The sequence below is a fragment of the Macrosteles quadrilineatus genome, unplaced genomic scaffold, assembly GCF_028750875.1.
Source record: "Macrosteles quadrilineatus isolate MER2022 unplaced genomic scaffold, UCM_ALF_1.0 Scaffold_9__3_contigs__length_116548681, whole genome shotgun sequence".
Taxonomy (NCBI): Eukaryota; Metazoa; Arthropoda; class Insecta; order Hemiptera; family Cicadellidae; genus Macrosteles; species Macrosteles quadrilineatus.
This window is the reverse complement of record NW_026542602.1, coordinates 49363355-49388076: the sequence shown is the minus strand read 5'-3', so window position 1 is coordinate 49388076 and position 24722 is coordinate 49363355. Positions and strand designations below refer to the sequence as shown.

Genomic DNA, 24722 nt, shown 5'->3' with positions numbered 1-24722 from the left:
ACCTTACCTAACTAACCAAACGATATATCGAATGAAGCAATAGATTAATCGATATATCGATCGATATTTTCATTCGAATGAGTGTAGGACGTCAAGTAAAGTGCAGCCGAGTTTTCTTATATGAGCTTTAGATATTGAGAAATCAGTTAACCATTTTACTGTTTCTATTATCAGTTTCTCCCTCAGTTGACCTATTGGGTTCCCGGAATCTCGATGTTTATATTTGATTACATTTCCGGTTGGTTGTCAACAATCCAAGGTGTTATATAATTTTACTGCTTTAGATAAATTAGACCAATTTATGGTGTCGGGTGTTCTACGAATCTCCAAATCTTACGTGAGAAAGTACATATTTGGAAAGGTACATGCTGAGGATATAGAAACTGTATACAATTATTTACAAACATCAGTTTAATTTACCTTTCCCATCACATTTTATTTAACTTTAAGTAGGCCTATGTAAAAAAGTTGTTGGAAATTTTCCGAGACAAGTTAAGAATATTTTTAAACTCCACTTTGAGGTAACGTGGCAAATATAAGAGTGACCAGATATGCTTTATCATCATTTAAGCTTTAAAGGGGCGTAAATTATCAACTACTGTGTTCATAGTTTCTATTATACTCCGTTCACACAAAGTTTAAGTGGTTTTAGATGAAGAAACCTATCTCCTCCTCTTGATCCTACCTTTAAAACTATATCTCAACAGCTAAGGTTTGCCAAAACAATAAGCTGCAACATTATGCAAAAAAGGTAGGGGATCTTCCCCTCAAACCACCTAAATTTTATGAAGAGTATAATATATTGGTGGTATTTATGTGGTTGGGTTGTAAATTCCATATGATAAATTATCCTTGATAGTGTTTTGTAAGTGTTTGTGTTTTTTCTACCTCAATTGAATCGACTTTGTATTGCATAGCATCAGTCGATTGCCCAACATGGCATCTTGGTCCAGAGAACCGATAGCGTCCGTAACCGAACTAGCAGCCTTCAGATTTGAAGGTAAGCACTACTATAGCTCGACAATAGGTCATTATGTAATTGAATACCATACAGTAGTATATTTGAACTCAGTATTCTAAATAATACTTTCCTTTAATACTTTTAACAGAAATTTCGACCTTACGAAGTTAGGTTTAGCCAAGTATGAATGATGGAGATGAGTGTTGGATGAGTGGCACGATCTTGTGTTGAAGTTTTTCATTATTTCTCCAGTACAGTAGTGTAAGGCAGGAAGGTGCTCTATAGAAATTATTGCTACTTCTCTTTGTCCACACTACTCACTTCTCTACTCACTACTCAACTACAGTCGTGGAGTAGTCTCCACTACTCACTAGCCGCTGTGGGAACCGCTCGCGTCTACTTAACATCTGGATATTGTAATTAGGCAATCATCCCAGGCGAGCTTTCTAGTCAAATTTGGCAGCTATTACGGCCCCCGAGCCCCGCGTAGTTCCTTATCAGCTGATTGTGGTCCGAGCTGGAGCTAATTCCCGTGTCAAAACGGTCTTCTCGTTGTGGGAAGAGAGAAATTACTGCGAGAAACTAGACTTGCTTCTGGAAGAATTTGCCATCTGGGGGTGGTTTAAAATTTCAAAACAAAATTAAACATTCAGCATCCTTTATTTTTTAAACAAATGAAGAGGTTTCGTAGACAACTTGACGAGGCCGTACAAGGTTGATCAACTTGACGTCTGCTACACCGTCAAGTTGTATTCTTTCTTGTCTGTGCCAAGTTGTGTTTACGTCATCCGTACCTCTCAAAGATCTGCAGATATAACCACCACCGATACGCCACCCTAAGCTGTATACTTTCTTGTCTGCGTCAAGTTGTATCCACGTCAACCTGCCCCTGAGCCAAATACAACTTAGATTTAACTTGATTGCGAGTTAACTTGACGGCGATTCAACTCGACTGTGAGACAACTGGTCGTGGTTCCGCCCTCGAATATGTGGATGGTCAACTAGTTGAAGCAGAAGACTTTTGTATGAAAGGTCATGGCTTAAATCCTACCAGTCACCAAAGGCTTTTTTGGTAATGCTGACACTGAAAAGTTCCTAGCCCACCTTACGTTGTAGGTCCACGTACTTTAAGATTCTTCACTTAAAGTCATACGATGGTAATTTACTAAAGTTACTAAAGGTTACTAGGTGCCTAAACCGAATTAAAGTGTACGTACAAAGCAAAGTAGTTTGTCTTCCTATTACTTGAACAGCAACGGTACATTGGTACTTAATCTTATTTATGAACGAACTTCGGATGGTAATTCAAGAAACCCTTAGTATGAAGTAAGAAAAAAACCAAAGAAGAACAATCAAAGACCAATAATGAACCAACTGTATACTGAAATCCTCCTCACAATTTTCAACGTACATCTAAAGTGGTAGGGTCCATCAGACCTGTTTGTGTGAGGACCTTAGTATGAAGCAAGAAAACTAGTGCAGACGAACAATCAAAGACCAATATTTGTCAATGGACAATTTAGGAATCGTCTTGTCAACTCAGCAACTAAAATACATTACACAATTTTCCCACGTACACCTAAATTAGGTTCGTCAGTGTGTGTGAGGAAGAGCGAGAACAGGGAGAGAAAGAGAGAGAGAGAGAGAGTTGGAGAGGTGAAGGTAGATGAACAGTAGCCAGCAGCAGACGAAGGCCGCGGCGATGGAAGCACAAAGAGTGTCATACTGGATTCTCCACGGTCAGGCCCATCAGCTACTGGGCTTCCAGTTAATGATAATTTGTATTTAATTATGTCTTCGCCACTACCGAACACATCAGCGCCTTGCCTTGTCTTAATGACACTAGCTTCATTAGCTGTACGTCGTTTGTACCGGCGACTCAATGGATGGATCCGAGCCTCCAGTTCATTCGGTCTTTCAGACAAGTCTGTGATGTGGTGGAGTTTAGGAAAGCAAGGATATGTCCTAGACCAAAAGGTATCCACCTATCAAAACTGTTGAAGACAAGGTTCACCTTATTGGAAGAAAAGACAGGGACTTGAAGAAATTGTGATCCCCTAAGACACTCCAAGAAAGAAGAGGTATTCACAAAATCCCCTTCTAACAAAAGGTTCTTAGGTGTACATCCACAAAACTTAAAAAAAGGTAGGTCCGAAGACGAAATAATCTTTGAAGAAACTGGAGAAGAAGAAATTTTTTTATCCATAGAATACGAAGTTGGCTGCTGTACTAATGATTGATAGTTCTTGTTATAGTATATTGCAATTTTCCTTTAAGATAAGGGTATTTACAAACCTTGTATTGGACTTGAACAAATGCTCTACAAGCGCGCATCACTCAGGAATCACCACGATGTGGATCACATTAAAACCCCCTTATCTTAATCCTTAATCTTAATCTTAACCCCTTTAATGTTAATTATTTCAACCAAAACTCACCTTTGTCTAGTAAACAATCATAAGCCACCAGCAACAAAGAACGCGGAGTGATTCAGAGGAGTTTTCAGATCACAAGATGAGCAATCGCAGCTGATTGTTCTGATTGTACAGTAATGATAGGCTCGGTGTCGATATACGCGGCAATCTACCTAAACAGCTGGCATCGCTCTGATTGGCCGGTCACATGTCCAAACTGTAATTGTTGCGTTTATTCCCACGTGCCTGTTGATAGATTTATCTCCACGGAGAAGGTTTATGTGTTGGTTAAACGATTAGGTTTAATTTAATTTCCAAGTAGAGTATGTTGAGAATTTTTTTTAGTTAGGAATTTGCTGTCTTATCTTGTAGAGGGGTTTAAAATAGGGGTTTCCAAGTTTTAATTAATATTTGTTGAGATTGGTTGTAGGTAATACAGTATACCGAAATAAACAGTACCGAAATGGATCAGCTGATTTAGTTTCAGTATTGTTTATTTTGGCTAAATTCTCCGTAACTTTAGCTATATCATTGTTTAGATGTACAATAATTAATTACTAAGAAGCTCCTCGTAAAGTTTGTCGTCTTTGAAACTTGAGATATATTAGTATTTTTTTGCCAAATGCCCATGAATGCCAGGTAAAATACATCAGGGACACTCCCATACTGCTAAGTAATAAATATATAGTGGGAATTTCGATACTGTCTGAACAATTTTCTGCAGATTTTCAAGGTGGTATAGTAACAGTTCCGAATTAAAATAAAGAGTTAAATAAGGTTAATGACGTCTTGTAGCTCTTCGACTTTTATTCACCTGCTAAACCAACTAGTTTTTTTCAATACTTATCTGCAGCAAGATCCGATCACAGCCATGGATCATCTTTCTTCTAAAAACAGGCCATGGCGATCGACACGTCTCACGGAATAACCGTAATTCACTGCAGAGCCTTTGTGTACTCAGATGTCAAGTGTGAGTTCAGGGACAATGGAGGTCGTGATGGGATCTCACAAAGACATGTTCACGTATTGATGATGTATCGGACAATTGGTGCAGCATCCGTCACAGGACCAACGATCATAGCGACACAAGGCGATTTTTTAGAACGCTCTAGTTTGTTATCGTTTTTACCTTGCTTTTGCTAAGATTGTGGCTTGGATAAACATTATTGGTGATTTGTGGGATTTGAACGCGACACCTCAGGGAACGAAGTTCCGTGATCTACTAGACCAGCTCGTTCCTTAGACACAAGGAAATTTTTTTCCTAGGACGCTGTGCTCTAGCATCTGATCGATTTCAACAATACTTTTGCTGGACTTAGGGGTTGCAGCATTGTCAACATAAAATCCATTGATTAGCGGGATTTGAACCCGAGACCTCAGGGATCGAAGTCGTACGATCTAAAATAGATACCAATAGACAAGATCGTTCCTCAGAAGGCAAATGTTTCCTAGGACACTATGCTCTTGCCCGTGTTTGTTTTCACAATACCTTTGCTGGACTTAGAGGTTGTGGCATTATCACTTTGATGAAATCCATTGGTGATTTGGTGGGATTTTAATCCAGGACCTCAGGGATCGAAGTCTAGACCAGCTTAATGGGTACTTAAGGAAATGTGGGAAGAACCACAAGAGTGTGGATATATATTAAATCAAAATGATGTTACCATTCATGCATTAATACCTGTTTGGTGGGGTTTCAGTATTGTATAATTAATGGAAAAAGTACCAAAAATGTTTTGTTGTAGAAACAACTCTTCTGTCAAAGATAAATCTAGCCATCTAATCCAAGTTGGCTTCATATGGATTGTGTCCAGAACTCACATCGTAATGAAAGTATGGACAATAATTTTCTATAGCTCCAAAGTCACATCCCGAGCACATCAATGATCTGGAATCTACGTTCTGTAGAACACCATTTGCACCTAAACTCATGACTGAATGACAGTCTGTGCGAAATTCCTGTTAACGTTTTCTTCGTAAAAACGACAAGTATGCCCTAAAATCAGTCGATCTCGCTCATCAGATATGGGTGGATATGTAAAGAAATGTTGTACTGTATAATAAGAAGGACTGGTCAAAAATAAAGAGATGTCTGCTTCTTAACTACCTTGAAAGTGTAACTTCAGATATATTTCAAACTGACACAGTATACACTGTAAGATTCCTTAAAGTAATTGCTGTCCATAGCTTAATTGTGGTTCTAGGTATAATATTATCCTGCCATAAAGTAATTTCATCTAAAAGTAACCAAAGTAGCTTCACTACCAAAACCTATCTCTACGGGGACGATACGAAAAGAACAAAGTTTCTGCCTAACAAATCAAACCCATCGATGGCCAAACTACTACCAGAAGCGTTGAGTTATCCACATACTTAGCAGATTGACAATTATGAATCGTGTGAGAAAGAATTCCACTGGATGAATCCGATCGGTAGAATTAGCCACGTCCGAATTTAATTTGAGCCGCGGCGAGTCGGTTCCCAACAGCGATGATCACGGCGAAGCAAACAAAACGAACGCATGATTACCGAAGAATTAGAGAGTACAGTCGGCCGTGATCAAGTTTTTAATCGGCCTGGAGAGTTAATTCCGAGATAATTTCGTTAATTATTTCTTCCCACCGGATAGCCTCGGCGCGGCCTTGATTCTTCCAATAATTATAATTGTGGCAGTCGGTTTTATTTTGGAAAAATACAAACACGTTTTTGTAGCTTGCACCTCGCAGCCTGTGGTTATCGGGCGATTAGCGGTATCGTGGCTTGTTTAATTACCGCTTATTAGCTTCGAACGCCGTAAACAAACACGTACAGTCGTGCTGTACCCCCCCCCTCCCCCCCGGTGGTGATCGCCTACTCAATCATGCGTTAACATGTTGCGGGTATCTTACAAATTACGTTGTGCCGCCCACCGGCTGGCGTTGGAAGACCAAAGGTGGCGAAGTCAGGTGATTATTGACGACTGTGACTAAACATCAAATCTTAAATTACTGTATTGAGAAAGTTGTCTTTGACGATAAAGAATCGGACAAGTATCGTCTCACAAACGCATTTTCATTTGTAAACGTGGCATTTGAACTTTCTACTTGCTAAGTAGTCATTTGCTGATTCCTTTATGATAAATTTGGAAAAATTGAAACGCCTAGACATTTCAATTTGCATTTAATGTTATTCTGAGATGGATATGTTTACCACTCAACACCTGTATCCCTAAAATGAAGGGAGCAATTGTATTTATTGATTCTTCCTTTGTCAACTAGTCTTACAGAAAGAGACAAACCTGTATGGATCTGAAAGGAATCCTCCCCTCTCACATGCTATACGTTGACCAGCACAACTCTTATAGGCAGTTTCAGTGTTCCTGTCTCTTTCTGAACTTATTTCTCGCACCCTAACCAAATTTTACTCATTTGCACACTTCCCCACAGATGCATACACACAACCCTCACCAATTATCACACAATCCATTTCAATCCGAGTCACTCCCAATCAGCTGATACCATCACATGCCCAAACATGCTGACGTAGACATGATTGAGTTATATTTCAGTGCGAGATAGCGGGTTCGTGCGGTTCCCACTAATTGTACACGCTTTGCTAAGAGTTCACGACTCACACCCTGTACGTTACCACACGATTTACCCGCCATTACACAGTCGCAACGTGGTAATACGCTCTATCGTTGGTCGGATTTATGGGTAAATAAACAAGGTTAAAGTAGAGCCCGCTAATGTGAACCCCTCAAGGGCGCTGGATGCGCAAATCTCCCCTAATCACACTCCGGACTCGGTTTATAGGCCTCTCTGCCTGGTTTATAGGCCACATATCACCGCTGGTTTCAGCCAGAATGTATCTGTCGATGGTGTGGGCGAAATTCCGGACTTGCAGAGCGAGGGAAGTACTGTAGCGTGATGTCTGCAAGTAAATGACCTCAATGGCAATGTGGAAGAGTTTTGCTGGACTCAGTTGCGGATGACACTTTCTTTCCAGCAAACATTCGTTGTTACACATTCCAACGGTGTACTATAATATGTATGATGGAACCTGTCTTCTGAACTTTCGTTTCCCCGGGATTAGTCCATGGCCTAAATCATTGGACATCCCCCAGATAGACGGAAACGAAACGTGAGTCATGAGACAGGTTCCATAATACACACTATAACTGTATTAGCATCCACAAATTCATATATTGGCCTGGTTCAAAGCTGTTTCTAAGGAATAAGTCGGCCTTAGTCACTAACAAGACTACAAGATCGTCCCACTCATCCTACACTTATCTCCATTTATACTTGGCTTAAAATACCTACTTTGTATGGTCGCCATTTCAATTAAAAGTATTAAAGTATCCAGATGCGTTGGTTTGTGTAGAGATTGGATGGAACATTCACCAAATCAATATGTTGTATTAGAAAAATGTTTAGAGGGATCTCAGAAAAAACATTAGTAGCAAAATGCGTATAACAAATTTACAATCACGGCATGCTTTGAAAATACTGTATTGGTTATTTAAGTTATGATTAATCAGTGTGGCAGATTGCGTGTAATAAATATAAAGGTTATTTACAGTCTTCGCAATCCAGTTGCGACTGGATTGCGAAGACTGTAAGTAACCTTTATATTTAAGTTATTTAAAAATTACGCCCCTCGTCAGAAATTATACAACCAGTTAGATTTCACCCACTCAGTACAACGCTCGTGTGATTCTGACGGCGAGCGCTTCAATTGCGTCCAAAGGCCGGCACGTCGCGGCCACAATTTCGATAATTGTCCCTCGTGCGTTATTATGCGATCATATTCAATGCTAATTGTCCCGGGACGTAATTAGTTATAACCTTCGAGACAATGAGAGGACCAAACCTGCGGTTAGCATACCTGCGGGATGTGACCGGGGTTCTCTCACACATACCACACATATACAGAACACATACACAATACACATACCTGCGGAAAGTGACCGGGGCTCTCTCACATACACACATAACACATATCTGCGGGATGTGACCGGGATTCACACACATAAACAAATAACACATACATTTACCTGCGGGATGTAACTGGGGCTTTCACACACATTCACGTCACACATACGGGAAATGCCACTTTTAGGTACTTGTAATGAAATATACTATTTCCATATTGAGTGAACATGATTTTTCATCAAATTGAACCTCTTACCACTTCTGCCACCACAATGACAACTAAAACTAAAGTCGTTAAACATCGTTCTACTTAATATAAATTTGCATGCGTCAAAACACATTCTAAACCCACCTTGCAGGTTAAGTCCAGTAAAACACCGGTTCTACGGCGACCAAGGCGGCCCGCGCGTCATAAATTTATACGGAGCGGATTAAATTTCCAGTGGAAGTAACAAAACCGAGTAACAAAGGTTCAATTTGGAGTGTCTAACCTATAAATAGATGCAGCTGCTGAGGTCCATTCCGCCGTTGTAATATTAAAACTCCGCTCGTAAAATTTGGTGAACGTTTATGGGCGCAGTAAACGGACGTGGGCAAGATTAAAAATATTATTGAGTCGAACTTTGTAACTCTCCACCTCATTTGCGGGCGTGGAATGTTTATTGTTTTACTTTAGTGGAATGCCACGTGTGTAAAGTGTTCAGAAAGAACGCATAATGAAATGTAGTTCATTTTGTGTTATGAATTGTACTTGCACACGTGTTTGGCTCTTAACATCTTTCCTTTAGTAGTTTTTGTGTTTTGAATTCGTTGAATCATTTAATTTGTGATTCGATTATAAATATCCCAACTAAGGGATAAAAACAGCATTCTATGTAAACATGGATACATAAAGAACCACCCTTCGAACCAAGCTTCCTTTGTCATTGAAGAAGTCTAGCAGCCAAAAGTATATGGATACTAATTTAAATACGCAGTTTGTCAAAAAAATATTGAATTAAGATTTTCAGTTTATATTGAATCTTGAACACTCTAGAAGTACTCAATATGAATGTAAGTTCTTTAACTAACACGAAAAAAGCACAAGAAATGGGGAAAATACTGTATCTAACTTAGTATCCAAGTTGGTTTGGGTTATTTAGCTTCTTTGTTGAAACACTTGACATAAAGGAAAATTCCAAGGAGGTTAGCTTTGGGTGAGGAAATGCCCGTTACTACTGTTATTATTTTCCTTGTATGTGTGTCATTTTCCTTATAATTAATCTTTTTATCTTATAAGACTTTGTACACAACTTTTGTTCCGTTAAAAAATCTTTGTCGGTTTGGAGGGAAATGATTCCATCCTCTTCACCTCACCCTAACTTTGCAACAACAGCCAACAGCTGAAAAAAAAATGCTGGGGAACCCAGGAAAGCTCCCCCTGAAACCGCCTAAATTTTGCTAACGGAAAAAAGCAAGTTTATATTATTAGAATAACAGGGATGTTTTTTGAAATATGAGATAACTTTACATACAGTTGGTAAAATCCAAATCAAAATTTTCTTGACCAGGTTCTTATGATTAAAAAAATCTTTACCTAACTAAAACTAAAACCCTACAATGATTTTTCTCGACCATCTATGAGATCAGCATCCTTTCCTCGACCTTGAGTGGCACCTAAAGCATTTCCCCGGAGTGACACCGAGATCTGATCCTTTGTCAGGTTCATCTACAACCACATAATCAGATGTTCCGCCGCGGGATTAGGATGAACAAAGGGTTTAGGTGGAGGTGACGGTAGAGCGGGTCGGTTAATTGTAAGCGGAGCTAATCACGGCAGCTGCTGCAACCGCAGGATCGACCAGGCATGACCTTGAGCTGATAGTGCGGTTATCAGAGACAAAGAAGGCTGACCTCAGGGTATAGCTTGGGTGGACCGAGCTGTTTAGACGGTGCTTGCACGAATCGCGTCACCACTCCGGATTGTTGTGGGGGAAGATTGGAAATTGAGTTGGAATTTGAACTTTGGCTGGAAGTGAATGAAAAGGGTCTATGAAGCTGCTGAAGAACTGTTTTCCTCGATTTAATTACAATTCTTGGTTAAGTGTGTTAATTTTGATTTGTGTTTTTAGTCATTTCCCATTGTGAAGGTAATGTGATGGAACAATTCTTCAAAAGTATTTAGGGTTGAAGATTAACCACTTCATACACTAATAGTTAAATTTTAAGTCATTTGAATATGTTTTTGCTTGTTAGATTACTTAATTGATTCTTCTGGGACGTATTTTGAATCTGGGTGTGAATTTAAATGATTATTCAGCGAGTGAAAATTTACCTATTTGTTCTTACGGGAAACTGTAGATTTCCGATGAGGATAAGCCTCATCGTACTGAATGGGAGTAACAAAAATGTCCCCAAATGTGAAAGTAAAACTTTATTTTTTTATTTGTTATGTACAATCAGAAATACCGTGAAGTGTTTTCCTAATGAGGTACGTCCATTTATCAGCTCTACTCATAAACTTTTAAGTTGGAAGTTGGTCACGAATTGGAGCGTGTTAATTCTTTTCCTTATGCAGAGTATAGACTGTTCCTACCTTGCAGAGCTTACAGGTTAGGTTGCAGAACTCACACTCTGCTCATTCTCTTTAGATTTTGCTACACATCCACTCCAACAATCCAACCACAAACTATACGACCAATTTCCACGATTCCACGACGGATCTGCACAATTGACACTCCAAAACCCTTGATTTTCAGCAGCCGCGCACTGCCACAGATACTATCGCCTGCGCTCGTAACGTTTACCACGTTGCTCATTTTTAGATGTCTAATTTTAAATTGAAATCAGTCGATGATAAACATGGACGGTCGTGACAGCCTGGAGTCCTCGGACCCATTAGCTTATAAAAGCAATTGAAATTTTCGACTTTTTTGTAAAACGATCTCTTTCTAATTGTGACGTAATGGGTGGGTTCGTTCGCCCCGAGGTAGACGCGAACTCACCGATCTGGGGCTGAGGGAGTTATAGTTTCAAATTTGAGTTGGTACGGGCCACGATTACTAGCAAGTATTCGTGGTACGAACCTAGAAATGTCATACATTGGTGTCGTTGAGTAGACGCCTCTTTTCGAGAAAGAGATGTATAATAGCATTGATTTCGGGTACTGCAAATAGGCATTTAATTTATGAGAATCAGATGTACCATTGACTTTAGATACTGTAAGTAGACATCTCTTTTACGAGAAGCAGATATAGCATTATTTTGTATACTGCAAATAGGCAGTTAATTTATGAGAATCAGACGTACCATTGACTTTAGATACTGTCAGTAGACATCTCTTTTACGAGAAGCAGATGTAGCATTGATTTTGGATACTGCAAATAGGCTTTTAATTTATGAGAATCATATGTACCATTGACTTTAGATATTGTAAGTAGACATCTCTTTTACGAGAAGCCGATGTAGCATTGATTTTGGATACTGCAAATAGGCTTTTAATTTATGAGAATCATATGTACCATTGACTTTAGATATTGTAAGTAGACATCTCTTTTACGAGAAGCAGATATAGCATTGATTTTGGATACTGCAAATAGGCTTTTACCTTATGAGAACCAGATGTACCATTGACTTTAGATACTGTAAGTATACATCTCTGTTACGAGAAGCAGATGTAGCATTATTTTGGATGCTGCAAGTAGTGTGAACTAAAGATCCCATTGGCTTTGGATACTGCCCAATGGACCAGCCTGTCCAAAAACATAATAACTGTAGTTATTAATTTCTTTGGCTGGCTAGCTGTAGAAACAAATTCACATTCGAAATACTTTTTTACATACAATTAAACCAATTTACCAATGCCAACATTTAGAAATAAACAACAGTAAGGTTAACTAATTCAATGAATTGAATCAGTTTTATCCTCAATTTAATTATAGATAATAGGAATTATCAAAATGTTATTATGTTGTGAAATGAATGTATACATCTTAATCGTAACTTTAACTTGAACAACATTGCAAACCATTATGTGTGAAATAAAAAAATATGTTTATTAAATTGAAGTGTTTAAAATAGCGTTGAAATTGTGTTATTTCACGACGAATATTAACTTAAAGCTTTCAGTTAATTGTGGATGACTTTCATCATATTATCTACCTACTTTTAAATAAAAAAAGGTGTGGGTAGGTTTGGTTGAAAAACAAAAGGTGTCAATTTTGGAGGGAAGTTTCCAGATTCACACTGGATTATGCTCAGCTGACGTTCGCAATATGTGGACTTTTAAAACTTGGTTGGAATGAAGATTTCTCATACCTGGAGTTCTTAAATTCGTTATGCTACATATTAAACTTTCATCTAAATCGTATATAAACGTACAGTACCATTATTACAGCATAACAGTATGAAAACTCCATTAAGATACTTAAGCGATACAATTTAGGTACACATTATGTATTGTTAGAATCATATACTTTAAAATTGCCCTTAATAGAACCATGATACTACAAAGTTATCATAGATAGCAATTTTGTTTGAATGGTCTTTGAAAACCCGTGAAAAAATTGTAATATTGTTATCCTAAACATTTATGAATAACCTTATTTTATTAACTAAATTTCAAATACTTCGACTAGGTTTTTTGTGTAAATACCAATTGTTAAAATAAAATAAAGGAATTATTTAATGTATAGGGAGATAACTTTAGATTTAACTGCATTTTCGTTAGTATGACCTATTAAATAGGTCATACTAGAAAGAAAAAATAAATTTATTTTAATTAATTTTTATTTGTTTTTATTATATTGTTTCTAGGAGTTTTATTAATTTTTAACTACATTTCTTACTATATAAACGTAATTAAACAGTTCAAATTACATTAATTTTAACAAACAACAAAATTATTTTTAAAACTCACAAGATCGAACATTACCAAAAATTTCCTCCCCGGCCGGGAATCGAACCCGGGTCTCCCGCGTGACAGGCGGGGATACTGACCACTATACTACCGAGGACCTGAAATTATCTGGATTATCTAACTTTCAGATACGTTGTTGAAGATTAGCACTTTTATTGTAACCTATACATTAATTAAATACGTTAATGACTTATGTAAAAACTATTAAGGCCGAAAATGTATTTTTTTATAATTCTTTGCAAAATTTCAGCTTGGAATATTTTAACGAAGTCTCGTTGCTCAGTAGTAAAGTTATTAATTTCTCAATCAGAGGGATGCATACTTTAAAATATATAATTCATACGGTAAAAGTTGTACTTTTGCTGGACGAAATATTTTTTCCTTTTAAAAATGTATTGTTCTGTTTTTATCTGATTATTTGAGACATGTTCCATCATTGGTTTGTAAAACACTGTTGCAAACAGTCATAACTAAAACATCCAAACAGAAATAAATTAACAACGCAGCAGCAAATCTTACAGACTAGGTGAATATTTGCTGGATTGGATATTTCCAGTCAATATCTCCTTAAAGTTATCAGAGTTTTCCTCTATTTGTGTACGTAACAATAATAAAGTGTATGAGTAACTTATTTAGGTTTGCTGCAACAGGAAAGGAGAATCCCATTTTTATCCGATAAAATCCCGTTCCCATAGCCCGATCATGCTGTTTCGAGAATTCGTTCGAAGTAGGTATATAAGTTTGTACCAAATTTAAAGTACAAAATGTGGTGAGTTTCACCACCACTTGTTGGACTGTTGACGTAGAGTATGCACCTATAATAGTCTAATTAAAAATATCAGGGGATACACAATGAATTTAAATTTAAAGTCGTATAATTTTTACTAGATTCATGCTCTACTATATTATTTATTTAGATGTATTTAATAGATGTATTTTTAGGTGTTTTTGCCCTCTGGGGGTCTCAAATAAAAAAAAGGAAATCATTGTCGGAAGCTAATAGCGTTATTCCCTACATAGGAAATTTGCCAGAACAGAAAAATAAAAATCAACCTTGCAACTACCAAGTTAACAACAATATAATAATAATCTCATACAATTGGGGCAACATTAAAAATCATAAAACACCATAAAAGTCTAGATTTAAGCATTTGTTTCCTTTGTTGATCAGCATACGCCCAAAAATGTTTTCTCATGCAATCACACCAAGCCTCCAAATCGGTACCTACCATGCTACTCACACTTTATTGAGTCTTAACTTAATTCAAAGACATCAATATATACTACAATAGTGTCTAAGATGGCGTATATTTACCAAAGTGATTAACACGTTAAAAAACATCAATAAACTAAGCCAGTCAAATCATTTCCCGCGGGTGATGACGTCATTGTTCCGACTGCCAATTATAATGAGTGATGAAGTAGCGATGATTGTGATTGGGCAGGTGATTGTCTCCGCGTCACGACACTAGCGCTCCAAGTGTTAATTAATGACAACACAGCTGACTGACTGATATATAGGTGACCAATTAGAGGAGAGATAGAGGAATGCTCTAGAGTTTTAGGTTATGTAGTTTATCATAATATTTTATGGTGGCAATATTTTGTGTAAAGGGATAAAGTGCAACTTGCAGTGGATTGAATCGCCTACGATAATGAGTGTCTATAGTCTGTATGATGGAACCTGTCTCCTGTGCCTTCGTCTACCTGGGACTTGTAATGGTCTTAATCCATTGACCAATCCCTATTTAGCCGAAGGGTTCAGAAGTCAGGTTCCACAATTCGACCAAGTGACACATCGGTGTACTGGCCAAGGTGACGTAGTCTCTAGTCAGTCTATTATCTCAACAATTCTACCAAGTGACACTACGGTCAACTGGCCGAGGCTACATAGTCTCTAGTCCGTCCATTATCTCAACAATTCAACCAAGTGACACATTGGTCAACTAGCCGAGGTGACGTAGTCTCTAGTCAGTATATTATTTTAACAAGTCGACCAAGTGACACGTCGGTCAACTAGCCGAGACGACATCGTCACTAGTCAGTCTATTGTGCGACCAAGTGACACATCGTTCAACTGGTCGAGGGGACGTAGTCCCTAGTCAGTCTATTATCTCAACAATTCAACCAAGTGATACATAAGTCAACTGGCCGATGCTACATAGTCTCTAATCCGTCTGTTATCTCAACAATTCGACCAAGTGACACGTTGGTCAACTGGCCGAGACGACATAGTCTCTAGTCAGTCTATTATCTCAACAATTCGACCAAGTGACACATCGATGTACTGGCCAAGGTGACGTAGTCTCTAGTCAGTCTATTATTTTAGCAATTCTACCAAGTGACACGTCGGTCAACTGGCAGAGACGACATAGTCTCTAGTCAGTCTATTATTTTAACAATTCTACCAAGTGACACGTCGGTCAACTGGCCCAGTCGATGTAGTCTCTAGCCAGTCTATTATCTTAACAATACCAAACCACAGCCATCACTAATGAACGAGGGAATTGGAGAAACAAAACAGATGGAATTGTCAGTAATATTTGATGTGACTAAGGTTGTTATCTGCCATTATAACAGCGCCATCGCCATTACGGCGTTTGGATTATTTAGCGGCCAGTTTGTCTGATTTGTTCTGTCGTCTTTGTCTGTCAACGCCAAATGGGTAATTGAGGGCTGCGATAATTGCCGTTCAAATATGTAATAACGTAAACGTCCCTGTTTTTCGGTGCAACTTGTAGTACTTTTAACCTTATATTTCAATATTAAACATATCAATGAAATATTTTATTTTAATTGACAATTTATCATACAGTATATACAGTGGAAAACGATTCTGATGATTTCTAAATATATCACCCTTAACATTAGAAAGTCAGAATTAGTTTATAGCATTCCTTATGTCCTGTTTGTTAAAAAATTGCACCTTAAGGTTAGCTTTTACATTTTTTGAACATTAAACCCAGCAACGAATTTGTTTTTGTGATTTCTTTAGAGATGAATAGCAAACGTATTTTGCCAAATAATTTTTTAGTAGAATCATTTGGGGTGGTTTAGTGTTATGTCTCCGAGGTTATTTATTGTGGTTTTAGTATGTTATCTATGCACGAAGAGCTGGTAGAGCGCGTAACTTTGTCCAAAGTCATACTGGGTTCAAATACCGCAAATTCACCAATTAATTCCATCTAAGTGATAACGCCGCAATCCCTAGGTCTACCATGAAGCAATGTGAAAATGAACCCGGGATAGAGCCTGGGACAAAAAAGTATGTAACTACGTAAAATAAAAATTCGTGTTTACCAATAAGCCTACACCACGGTACGAAAGACCACATTTAGTCCCAAAAATGTAAGTCAACAATGAACATCCTATACTCTAACCTCATCTTGAGATCTAAAACAGTTCATTTTAACCTATACAAACCCATCCTTCAGCGTCTCCTCATACCCGTTTACGATTCCCCGCCTCGGTCCCACTTAGGAGATTCGCACAGGACACATCTCGGAGCCCAGGATAATGCCGGTCGTGATGGGGAGACGGCCTCAGGTTACCATTCGGGTAATGAGACACGTGAGGCTTTAGGCGACTCGGACTCGGATCTGTGAGAAATCTCAAGGGTCATTCGGAGGCAGAGGATAATCATTCGATTTAGGGTCAATTTACACCGCCAGGTCGCGAGGGCTCTATTAGGCTAGGGCACGTACCCACGACCGGACCGTAATGCTACGTTTCCGTTTTGGATAACGAGTTAGACCTATTTCACAACATCTGCAGGATAATTGGACGACGTGATTGTTGTCAATACATGAGCGAGGATGATGTAGTAGGATTGTCAGGGTGCGAACACTGCGGAGGTCGAAGGTAATAACTGTACTCGATGTACAAGATGTTGGAGGATCGATTGGTTATGGTTATGAAGATTGATTAAGTAAATGGGTCAATCTGGTTGTGTGGTTAATTTCTTTTGGGTTTTCTCAGTGTGGAGACTGGAACTGACCAAATAGCGTTGTTACTAACCAACCAAATTTTTTAGCACCCCTTGAAGGGTCTAAGAAATTGATCAAAGACTTAACCTGACCTAGCTAAACTTCGGAATTACTTAATTTTGTAACAAAGACTGGAAAATTCAACATCAAAAGGAAATTCAGTTAATTTTCTTTATGCCACATGAAATGTAACAAATAATGTGAACAATCAAGTCTTGAACTGACCAAATAGCGTTGTGAACAAACCAAACTTCTTAGCACCCCCTTGAAGGGTCTAAGAAATTGATCGAGAGCTAACATAGCTTAACCTAACATAGTTGAACTTCAGAATTAATTCATTTCGTAACAAAGTCTGGAAAATTCTGTATCAACCAAAAATTCATTATTATTTCTTATACTATTTAGACTCTAACAAAGACCACTCTGTTTTTGTTGGAACTCATTCTCTAAGCATTGGAAATATTCATCCTATCTTATCCACTTCCTTCCCAATTGCATTGCCAAATTAGAACTTATAGCAAGATGGTTGTTCCCATAGTCGTTTTGCTACAATAATGGACACTGTTTAATAACAAGACCTTATTGAAGATTGAACTAAGGGGTTGTCCTAAAAGAAGGAGACCAGTAGGAAGTCCAAAGACCAGGCAATGGGATCAAGATATGGAAACAATGAGACTTGTAGAGGAAGATTCGGGGGACCGAGAGAATTTGCGACAACGAAGAAGGCCAAGTACCAGCTTGGGTACAAGTGGCCATGACAGTGAGTCAGTTAAGCAGTTAGTAGATTATAAGAGCATCTATCTACTGCAATATCATGAACAAGAACACGAATAAACTTTCCAGACTTACTTCAGAATCTCTAGTCCTGTACTTCAATTTTTGATTAAATTATAAATATACCCTTAACATGGTTTTCTTTAAAGCTAAAGCTGTTTCCAAATTAAATGACTCTATCCACTAAAATGCACACGTAACAAACTACATCGTCATGTAAATTGTAAATAACCATTCCTCAATTCAATTACAACATTTGCAAGCAAATAGGTCTAGGTAAAATGTTCTTGCTAACAGCTGATCATAAACACTTCTTACCCACACATATTGTGTTTTCTTCACAATACCTGGGGACTATCGGTGGCGAATCAAGGTACAACACCTAATCCGTTAGCCAATAATGCAGCAGTTATTGTGCCAAGTCAAACCTTGGTCTCCTTGGATACAAGCCAGAGACTAGACTATGACTGTCTCTATATCTCTTTATCTCACGTCTGATTGGTCTGACAGTTATCTCCATCTCTACAGCTGATTGTTTAAACTGCGACTCCAACAGCTGTGTTTGATAGATGCAAAGAGTTGATGTTGGAATTTTTTTTAATTAGCGGTGGGAAACTGTTTGGATGAAATGGTATCTTTACTTGGAATATGTTTGGATGAAGTGGTATCTTTATTTGGAATTTACTGTATTTGGATGAAGTGGTATCATAATTTGAAATATGTTTGGATGAAGTTGTATCTTTATTTGGAATTTACTGTATTTGGATGAAGTGGTATAATAATTTGGAATATGTTTGGATGAAGTTGTATATTTATTTGGAATTTACTGTATTTGGATGAAGTGGTATAATAATTTGGAATATGTTTGGACGAGGTTGTATCTTTATTTGGAATTTACTGTATTTGGATGAAGTGGTATAATAATTTGGAATTTACTGTATTTGGATGAAGTGGTATCTTATTTTGGAATAAGTTTGGATAAAGAGGTATTTTTATTTGGAATATGTTTAGATCAAGTGGTATCTTAATTTGGAATCTATTTGAATGAAGTAGGATCTTTATTTGGAATCTGTTTGGACGAAATAGTATCTTAATTTTTAAGTGCCAAATTTCGTGGCTTCAACCTTAGTGAATATATAAAGTTCACTAGGATTTCTTCTAAATACAAAGAATTGAGTATTCGTAGGACTATTAACAAATGCTGTATATGTCAACCCCTCAGGCATTAAGATTTTAAAACAAGTGTTCATCATTGGAGTCGTCATTTACGATATTGCAAAAAAACCTTACGAAGTTACTACAGAATTTTTCGACTTTATCCTTTTTCACTTAAGGTTGTTAATATTGCACTCTTCACCACCGTTTTGATAAATGTAATAAAAATTTCAGAAAATTTGCTGACTAAACCTAAAATGATTTTCAGCATACTAATAACTAAAACTACAACTAGTTTGATCTGTTTGAGCGAGTAAAGGTTTGGGTGCACTTTTCTACCATTTTCTTTTATCAATTACAATTTAAAACTATATATTTTGATTTATTTAGCTCCTGGGTTATCGTCTATCTTCTATCTACTGTATGTTGAAGCCACCTTGTTCAACACCAACTAATTGATTGAGCGATAACTTTCTTATAGAGCTTATTTTCACAATTTCTTTCAGAACCATCTGACTCCACACTTTCTTCTTCAATCCTTTAACACAACTGGTAAACATTACCTTTAAAGTTATTCTCTCCAACAGAGCCTTCCAAATTCGAAACAAGCAGTGGTCCTAAATCAATGGTAGATTGAGCGTAGGCCGGGCCCCTCCTCTCGTTAATTTCATCACCACCTTCGCGCCATATTTATCACGGAAGATGAAATATTGAAATAATCAGTGTCAATATAAGTGGCGTCAGCGGTCACGTGGTCAGATGAATGGATCCTCGGACATTTGTTTCTGGTCAGTAGAGCTGGGACCATCGGTCACTCGGCCCACCTAGTGGTCACTTATAGTTTTTTGTAATAGGAGCAGGAGTCCGGGCTTGTTTTTCACATTCAGACTAGAATTAGGGGTTAGGGCATTATCACTTAGATTAAATGTAAGTGGTTGGCGGGATTCGAACCCCGGGACCTCAGGGACGGAAGTCTGCGCTCTACCAGACCAGCTCGCTCCCCATTGGTCACTCTTTTAGTAGAGCTGCATTGTGTCTAGGCAATTAATTATAAGTAGCATACGATTATCCTCCGCGAGTACTCGCATGTACTTTGTGCTGGGGAGTGAACTGGTCTATTGGTTGAGAGGGGCTAGAGTTTCCGAGGTCCCCGGTTCAATTCCTGCCAATCACCAATAGATTTCTAGCTAAGTGATAACGTGAACCCCTCTAGACCCGGCCTGAAGTAATGTGGAGAACGATTATCAGTACTGTATTTTTTTGTACAGACAGGGACTCCCGTCCCCGATGTCCTGGGTTCAAATCCAGCCAATCACGAATGAAATTTTCTATAAGTTATGCCGCAAGCTCTCTCCTATACCCTGAGGTAATGTGAGGAAAAACCCTAGATATAACCTGTTGGAATTTAAAAAATATTTGTTATGTATCTAAGTAAAACAGTTCTTCTTGAAAAAAGTGAATTATAAGTATATGTTGTGTATCTCAACATCGTTCATTGTTTAGGTTCAAAATATAAAAGACAAACAGTTGTCACGTGAAACTTGTGGATTCACATTAAAATGTAGCTTAGACGATCAGAGTTAGTTTCAAGAGTTAATGTCTGTGGCAAAGAACATTAGACAGTTAAATGGGTGAAGAGGAACTCCCTCAATGTTTTGTACTTATATTGGGATCGAACCCGCCTCTCCCTATTCAAGTTAAGTTCCGAGTAACTAGGAACACACATCGTTTTTTCAAGCCCAGTTAAAATCTGTGATTCATATTTGTTTCTTATGTCTCAAAATATTATGTAATATGAAAGTAAATATTTCAGACAACTTCACAACATTTGACTGTATGGAGTTAGACTTAAAAGTAGGACTATACGATATTGTTAAACCTTCTTTTTTGGATATTGACACAACTCATTTTAGAAGAGAGAATTGTACAGTCAGACCCTTATCAAAACAAATCCAAAGGATATTTTAACATATACAACATTAACTTAATTCGTCGACCCTTAATTTAATGTACAACCACAACGAGAAAAATGTAAACCACAGCTTTTTGTAATTTTTCTCAATAACCCTCAACATTTTACACCAGTTAACTTAATTCGCCCATTAAAGCCAATGTAGCATGAGACCATTAAGTTATAATTCCAATCTGCACGAACTCTGTGCGATCAATTTGGCGATATAGAAACAATTTTCTCCGACTTTAGAATATCTCAATGCAGACGATTGTTGTTCGCGTGCTTGCCACAAATGTTTGGAATTTTTCACCGCTTTATGGCTTGAGGTGTAGATGGAAATTATAGAGGCGAATACTGGGCCAGATTCCGTAATTTGATTTTAAATGGATCTGGGGGTCAAAGCCTTGATTATTCCGATAACAGATCTAGTAGCATGCTGGGTAATGACTACTACTGCAGTCTGGCGGTCGAACACGGAACTAGAATAATTATGTTAATGTACAGGGTGAGAACTAAACTGGAGTAGACGTGGTATTTTAGATCAAACAGTGAAGTGTCGGTTTAGAATTGTATTTGAGTAAGGTACTGATTAAATAAGTAACCACATATTAAACAAGAAAGATACAACCAGGAGACATGTGTACAATGCAATAGGGTTCAAAACTGGTTTCCGAGGCAAATTTAAAACATCAACACTCTTTTACCTTTCAAAAATTATGCAGATTATGTCTATTCGTTTCGGGCAAAAAATCTTTATTGTTCGTTGGGTGAATGAAACTATTAATTTAGAATAAACTAACTGCTATACCGTTGCTTCGTAACGGGAAGAAGTACTATTCAAACACTTAATAAGTAGTTCGAATTAAAAAAAAAACACCAAATTTATAAAAAAAAGTATAATATACATGTGATTGTCCTACTGTTTACATGAAATATATCAAAACCATTATTTTCATAACTTAGATGCTATAAATCAAAAGCAGAGCCAGAGATGTAATAGTGACGGTTATCAAATCTCTTTTATTTCCATAATCAATGACATAGTTTAAGTTACACAGTTACATAGTTTTCTACCACATAGCTGTGTATTTAATTTGTTCGGATCAGCTGTCTGGCATTTGACAGTTCTGCTTGTTTACATTGAAATGTCAGTGCAAAGGTTTACAATGTAAATTTTCTCATGCTTCCATGAATGTCACTTATTAATATTTACTTTTGAAAACCTCACAAGAACTTTGGACGTCTAAGGGACGTAGCCCGAGAGGAACTCTGGGAAGAGAATAGGCCTATAACATTCCTAGAGATGTGGATAATTTTTGTGCTTAACTTTGGCTGTATCGTCTAGTATTTTAGTCGTGGTAGCTGCACAGACAGACAGAAACCACCTCAATTTTATATTGTACGAGATCTTTAACATCCAAAAATATTTGGAGGGGCGCAAGTGTTAATATTTGAGGAGCCGGAGTCGCCTGTTATTATAGCGTTGCCATGGCAACTCGTTGATTGATTAAGATTGATTTTGACAAGGAATATTCTATTATGAAAGTACTTCCATCGTTAACGATACACCCAGGGAGCGCTTCCGCTGTGTTAGGCACCCGATTGATTATGATTTATGGGTTAAAAGCATCGTTTAACACAAAACAGGGTTGATAAGCTCTGTTAACCTGTAATGTAATTTTTCAACGTACAGTTTACCTTGGGGTTTGAGTTATTGGGGGATTTAAGGTTATGTCCTTTTAAGGCGTTTTGGCTATTTGGAATCAGTAAAAGAGAATTGTTTAATCTATATTATTGTACATAGGAATTCAGGGGAGGTCCCACTGAAATGAGTAAACAATCTGAAAAAAACTATAATTTGGTTTTTTGTACCCAATTCGTATTTAGATACTTCTCTAAAGAGATAATTTCAAACGATAAAAAAGGAAAGAAAAGTAAGTCGACGTACATGAATAACATCAAAACCGACTTTAGATTTCGCAATGGAATAAAATGTGTACTTTTCCAGTATCCAATGATCGAGGCGAAGCCGATTCTGCTAATGTAAATAAGCAGCTGTTTAGTAAGCGATTCAATCATTTCGCCTATTGCGATTGTGTTATTGAACATTACAATCGATATGTCGGACAATTAACAAGAATCTAAAACATCACCAAATAAATCAATCGATAGATAATTTCGATCCATGCGATTGTTTACAATCGAAATCTACAACTTTTTACTCCCTAGGGACTGAAAAGGCCTTTCACTCCCTATGTAACTTTAGACCAGCAACGCATGTACAAAAAATGCTGTTTTTTGCTGTAGTGTGACGAAAACCCATTTTGAGCACTGTGACATTTTATTCCCAACATTTTATCTTAAGCGTAGGTTTATAATTAAATCGAATTGTTTACTACAACGGTCTTCCTCCCCTTCTGAAATTTGAAGTATTTTGTTACCTCATTTATTTTTGACAAAGAAGATCTCCGACGCTAATTTTGCCGTGACTCTGGTAATTTTGATTTCATTTCATCCGTTATTTTCAGCTATACAGTGCCAGACTTTGTGTCTGACCAGTTCCTCTTGTCTGGCGTGTCTGGCAGTGTCTGGTGTGACTAATACAACGTGTCTGGCAACATCTCAGCACAGTACACCACCTCGGGCCACTTACAACTTTTAATTGGTCTACCGTTCTGATCCAGCTTAATTATACTCGCTCGAAATCGAGCGATTCCACTTGCAGACTGATCGAGGTCTCCAGTTGTTATCCTTGGATACGATTCCGATTTATTGTTGTGATTTGTTTTACATCCGCAGTTTTCAATGTGAATTGTTTTTAGGTACTTGAGAAGGAGGTACTGCGTAACAAGTATTTTTATGTTTTATTTTTCAATAACCGATTAGATTATTAATGTTATGTTTTGGCTGTAATAACCATATACAAAAAGAAAGAGTTTATAAGTGGACTGTATAAATATTAACTGATGTTTGTTACCTTGATGTTGCATTGGTTTTCACTAGGCCTAATCCTCTTCATGTATTTTCCATTTAAAAATTTATTGTCCAGGGGCCCCTTATTGTGGTTCTCTTCATATTGCATACTGGCAATTTAGTTAAATATATCTTGCTATGCTATTTTATATGTATCTTGCACTGCACTTGATATTAAATGATATTAATTTTGCACTGTGAACTGATCTGATGCTTACTGGCATCAACATGGTTAAAGTAGCACAGTTAAAGTGAGAGAGTGATTGAACTGTACTGTATGATTTTTGGACTGCTTGCATTTACAGGACTGACAACTTAAAAAATGAAATTATCCTGCTCATACCAACTTGGTATTATAAGAAATTAAATTAACTATTCTTTCTTGCTTACTAATTATAAATTAGTAATTTTGACAATATCTTTTGTCATGTTAAATAAAATAAATAATAAAGTAATAATTACATGACAATTAATCTAAGTCAAATTGTATTCAATCTTTTACATCATTGATTTGTTTGCTGCATTCTTTACCATTCTTCATTGCTCAATGTGTTTGTTGAGAAAAACGAAAAACAACATTACATTTGATAAAATATCGATAGTGTGAAATAAATAAAATCTTTTTGTTCGAATTCACATCTTGAACGTATAGCGAATGAATAGGGTACAAAACTCCTATTTGAATTTACATT

At 37.3% G+C, this 24722-nt stretch overlaps 1 non-coding gene across 1 annotated transcript; it reads right to left on the bottom strand.

Annotated features, from left to right (window-relative positions):
• Positions 1 to 13213: 13213 nt before the first annotated feature.
• Positions 13214 to 13285, bottom strand: Trnad-guc (transfer RNA aspartic acid (anticodon GUC)). The gene has a single exon. It is a non-coding gene; the product is annotated as a tRNA-Asp (tRNA).
• Positions 13286 to 24722: the final 11437 nt, after the last annotated feature.